The sequence below is a fragment of the Quercus lobata genome, chromosome 4 (genome assembly GCF_001633185.2).
Source record: "Quercus lobata isolate SW786 chromosome 4, ValleyOak3.0 Primary Assembly, whole genome shotgun sequence".
Taxonomy (NCBI): Eukaryota; Viridiplantae; Streptophyta; class Magnoliopsida; order Fagales; family Fagaceae; genus Quercus; species Quercus lobata.
In genome coordinates this window covers 38,044,964-38,050,963 of record NC_044907.1, presented here as the reverse complement: position 1 = coordinate 38,050,963, position 6,000 = coordinate 38,044,964, and positions in this window count along the sequence as shown.

Here is a 6,000-nt window from a genome sequence, read left to right as displayed (position 1 = left end):
TTTCTTAGAATCGAACTAATTGCTAAATACACACACTTTAATTACACTCTATCATCCAGCTCAACCGAGTAAAAGCATAGTCCCTTCATATTTGACTAAAAGGATACCCCCATCATCCCATAAGAAATGTCCTATGCCATTTTCCATTATGTTCCAAAATCTTTCTGAAAGTTAGCGCCTGAACGTATTGCTCCTTTCCATTATCCCTTATTTTGAGTTAAAGCAAAGGTTGCATTGTAGAATAATTAGAGTTGAATATTTACATATCAAGTACAGTTCCCTTTCAATGTTGAGATTTTTTGAAAAGAACTTCATGCTTAATTTAACATGTTTGTTGACACATGTACATACTATGAATGTTTGCGTACCTACTCTTTTTTTGGACAATATTTAGTGAGTCATTACAAAAAGATTGTGTTTATGATCAAAGGTGAAGGTGATATGTTATAAGACAACCTAAATACCATATATATATATATATATATATATATATTAAGTTGGGATCTAGAGTTTCTTCTCAAATAACAATTGCAATTACCTTAAAACTCTTGTTAAAGGTTCTTTGAGCTCATCCATGTTGAATGGTTGACCATGAGAATGTCTGTGGGAATCAATCTTGAGGTTAGGGCTAAAACTAGTTCAATTTATTCCTATACCTCAGCAATATGAAAAATCAATCCATTAGATATCATTGGCAAGTTAAGATTTATTTTGTGTATGGCTAACCTCTAAAAAAAAAAAAAGATTTATTTTGTGTATGGCTTACCTTTCAAAAAAAAAAAAAAAAAAAGATTTATTTTGTGTATGGCCATCTATATCCTACTTTTTGAAATTGCTAAATTTCAGAATTTCATTATACTTTTAATCTTGTTTTCAAATATATTACAACAGAACATCGCTTAAGTTTGGTCTCTTAAGGAATGGATCCCATACCTCACCAATATGTCTTCACACCCAAAGCTGAATCTTGCCTCTGAAGCTTCTCTAAAACTGAACTTTGTGACTCTCAGGTGCTACTAATAGACAATTTCCCCTACAGGAAAGGAATGACCAGTCATTGTTATAGGATTTCATATGATAAGATTTTGCTGACGTTTCATTTTGTTTAGTATGTTTTCAGTGAAGATGATCAATCATTTCAAATTTTTTTATTTAGTGGAATGTAAGAGAACAAGTGTAGAGCAAGCTGAACGTTGTTAGCAATTTCATCATTTGGGACACATCATCTCATAATTTGGTTAGAGCAATATTTGAAAAGATCAAGGTCATCCCAAAAAAAATTACGTACCTCAAAAAAAGAAAATTGCTTGTCATGTGCGCCCCACTCCATTGGAATTTCCAATTATCTTATGCTCATTGGTCCATGTATAATTTGTATTCTAAAATTTGTTGAAGATAATTTTGTTCTCCCTAAAAATTAAACAATTTTTAAAATTATTTTTATCTTTCTATCTCTACCAATATATCATTCTATCATTTTGGGTGTGTTTGATTGATATTATTCTTGTATAAGGTGGTTCATATTTTTCGAAATTATGTTATAGTATACTTTTTTTTTTTGTACAACTAAACTTTTTAAGTTTCAAATAAATTATTTAAAATTTTCATTCTCTTAAAGGAAATTATCATGAAAATCAAAACTCATAACAATCTTATTCTAAATATTTTTTGTGGGGACCGGCCCAGAATAATAGGTTGATTGGGCCCTAGGCTCGTCCGAGGACCAATCCTTCCGAGGAGACATTGTGGCCCAGAATCCTTATTTTAGGCCCACTGGGGCAAAGAGAATATGTTCGAGGAGGAATTCCTCCTCGGACACTTCAAAATCCAAATCAAAGGTGCGTCTCAGCCACTGTAGCCCATTCCCCGAATACGCAAAAAGAAAGGAGACCTAAAATATCTCAGTAAAGGCTGCCACCACCACATTAAATGTATCACAACTACTCCTCTGGCCGCATTAATGAGGAAAAGACCCCTGAACAGTGCTACCTTGGCCACTGCAACTCACAAAGAACTGATAAGGGTGTCTGATGGGACAGGTGCTCAAGTAGGGGTTTAGATGATCAACAAGTGTAAAGCCCAGATGATAGGAGAGGACCTATATAATATGTAAAAGTCCCCCAAGAGAGGGGGATGGGAGACGGAGAGAAAGAGAGGAGAGAACACTGTAGAGAACTTTTATTTGCATGAATTTGTGCCCATTAGCCAAGTTTGAGACCTGATCATTTGAGAAGGATCTCTCTTCACTGCTACCTCCTTTTATTCTTGTCTCTGTACCCCCTGAGCCCATGCAATAAACCGTTCAAGCTAACTGAAACCAAGTTCTTTAACCCATACTCTACAAAAAATTCATTGTGTGGGACCATTTGGGCCAAGGCCTGACCAACAAGGATCGGGTCAACTAAAACTGTGTCCCTACAATTGGCGCCGTATGTGAGAAGAACTAGAATACTAGTAAGCACAACGGTCAAGCACGGCAGAACTAGGTCCACACCAGGAGAATCCTCACCAGGCTAACCCCCAACAGACAGAACCCATTGAGTCTCAGTGGCAAAATAATCCTGCCAACCCAAGCAGCGGAAGGAATTGTGAGGGAAGCGTACATACTACCCAAACGAGCCAAAGTCATACCCAGATAGGTAGTCACGTATCCCAAAGGCGAAACAGTCATCAGGCCATGCAGCGAGAGATAGATGACCTGAAAAGGAAGTTGCGACGTGCGCAGCGAAAGCAATCTCCCTCCAGCTCAGATGTGTCCTCTAACGAAGAGGACGTGAGTTATCGAGGGAGATCGAGAACACCCCCAAGCGAAACCTTTTCTTGCGAGAAGGAGTCTCGCCCTGTATGAAAGTATGAGAGCCCATCCAGCAAAGGTTTGGGAAACAATGCTATGAATAGGGCCCTAGACCAGATTTCAAGATCACCCTTCATGTACAGAATTGAAGGGGCTAAGTTGCCTCGACGCTTTAATCAACCAACGTTCGCCATCTACAACAGCCGAGCAGACCCGGTGGAGCACGTGAGTTAGTTTAACCAAAAAATGGCTATCTACTCGCAAAATGAAGCCCTAATGTGCAAAGTCTTCCCATCCAGCTTGGGACCAATGGCGATGAGATAGTTCAACAGCCTGAAGACAAATTCCATAGGCTCATATAAGCAGCTCACTCAGGCTTTCTGCTCTCGCTTTATTACAAATAGCAGAGTCCCTCGACCCCTAAGTTCGTTGTTGTCCTTATCCATGCACGAGGGAGAGACCCTAAAGGCATATTCGGATAGATATTGGGAGATGTATAACGAGTTGGATGAGAACCATGATGATGTCGCTATCAGCACATTCAAAAGCGGTCTCCCCACCGAGCATGGCTTAAGGAAATCTCTCACCGGTAAACTAGTTGCCAACATTCATCAGTTGATGGATAGGATTGACAAGTACAAAAGGGTGGAAGAAGATCAGCTACAAGGAAAGGGAAAGGAGAAGATCATTCCCCCCAAAGCGAATGATTTCAGGTCGGAACGATATAACCATAACCAGCCGAGGAGAGATTTTTCGAGACAGGCTGGACAAAGTAACATGCAAACGGTGAATGCCGTGTTCAGAGAGCTAGTACAACAAGTGCTAGAGAAAGTGAGGAACGAACCCTTCTTCAGATGGCCGGGAAAGATGGCTGGAGACCCTTCAAAACGTAACCAGAACCTGTATTACCACTATCATCAGGACCATGGGCATACCACTGAGGATTGCAGGAATCTATGGAATCACCTAGATCAGTTGGTCCGAGAAGGAAAGTTACGTCACCTTTTACACTCCTTGAGCGGTCATCCGGGCCAGGCAATGCAAGAGCCTCGAAAAGATGTATCCTTAAGACCCCCCACAGGAACGATTCATGTCATCCTCGCCGCTCCAGGAAGAACCGGGTCATTTCCTTCCAGGGTGCTGTCTGTGGCTCGGCTCTCTGCCGAGGACGAGGGAAGAGAATTTAAAAGGCCTAAAAAGGAAAGCTCGTTAATATTAGGATTCTCGGACGAGGATAAGAGGGGAACTATCCAACCTCACGACGATGCCTTAGTGGTTACGCTGAGAATAGGAGGTTTCAATGTGAAAAGGGTGTTGGTAGACCCGGGTAACGCAGTAGAGGTAATGTACCCTGATCTATACAAGGGGTTGAACCTGAGGCCGGAGGATTTGACAGCTTATGACTCTCCCCTTATCAGCTTCGAAGGGAAGACTGTTACGCCAAAAGGGCAGATCAAACTACCCATACAGACTGGCTCAAAGGTGGTGGAGGTGAACTTTATTATGGTCGATGCCTACTCGCCCTACACAGCGATAGTAGTCAGGCCATGGATCCATGCCCTAGAAGCTGTATCCTCCATACTTCACCAAAAAGTGAAATACCCGTCCAGAGGCCAAGTAGAAGAGAATCGTGGAGATCAGGCCATGGCCAGGTAGTATATGGTGGCCGCCATCTCACGTCGGTCCCATGCCGAGTCCTCGACCTCTGAGAACTTATAGCAACCAGCCACCTCGGCGGGGCAAGCCAATGAGCCAGCCGAGGAGATAAGGTGTGAAAGTTTAGAAAAGTTTATCGTTGACAATGACCCGGAGAGATTTTTCTAGGTCGGCTCCGAGTTGCCTCCTCAAGAAAAAGAGGAACTGGTCGGATTTCTAAGAAGAAATGTCGATGTGTTTGCATGGGACGCTTGCGACGCCCCGGGGGTTGATCCTAGCTTTATTTGTCACCACTTGAATGTTAACCCATCTTCCATTCCCAAGAAACAACCACCCCGACGTCCTTCAAAGGAACATGCCAGCGCCGTTAGAGATGAAGTGACAAAATTGAAAAAGGTAGGGGCTATTAAAGAGGTTTTTTATCCCGAATGGCTGGCAAATACGGTGGTGGTAAGAAAGAAAACGGGGAAGTGGCGAGTCTGCGTCGACTTCACAGACTTGAACAAGGCCTGCCCGAAAGACCCGTTCACGTTACCTCGAATAGACCGACTGGTAGATGCGACTGCAGGCCACCCTCGAATGAGCTTCCTGGATGCTTTCCAGGGCTATCATCAGATACCTCTGGCATTAGAGGATCAGGAGAAAACGGCGTTCATGACACCTGTCGGAAACTACCATTATAAGGTGATGCCTTTCGGACTAAAGAACGCAGGGTCAACGTACCAAAGGATGATGACCAGAATGTTTGAACCACAACTAGGCAAAGTTATTAAAGTCTACATAGATGATATGGTGGTAAAAAGCAAGGTGGTGTCCGAGCATGTGAAAGACCTAGAGATCATTTTTGACATTTTAAGGGAGCACAAGTTGCGGCTTAATGCCTCCAAGTGCTCATTCGAGGTCGGGTCTAGGAAATTCCTAGGCTATATGGTAACCCACAGAGGGATAGAGGTAAGCCCAGATCAAATCAAAGCGATTAATAGCCTACAGGCTCCTTGGAATCCGAAATAAGTGCAAAAACTCACTGGCATGATCGCAGCATTAAACCGGTTCATATCACAACCTGCAGACTGATGTCGACCTTTCTACCTCTTGATAAATAAGTGGAAAGGATTTGAGTGGTCAGAGGATTGTATCCGGGCCTTCCAGCAACTTAAGGAATACTTGTCACGACCACCCATCATGTCTAGCCCTGAGGCAGACGAGGTACTGTTTGCATACATAGTCGTAGCCCCTTATGCTGTAAGCCTGGTACTGATACGGGATGACAATGGGATACAGCGACCAGTATACTATGTAAGTAAATCATTACATGAGGCCGAAGTGCGATACTTACCATTGGAGAAAGCAATTCTGGCGGTAGTGCATGCCACACGGAAGCTCCCTCATTACTTTCAGGCACACACGGTCATCGTTCTAACCCAGCTTCCCCTTCGAGTGGTGTTTCGAAGCGCCGACTACACAGGAAGGATCGCCATGTGGAGTGCACTTTTGGGAGCCTTTGATATTAAACATATGCCTAGGTCCTCTGTCAAGGGTCAAGTCCTCAC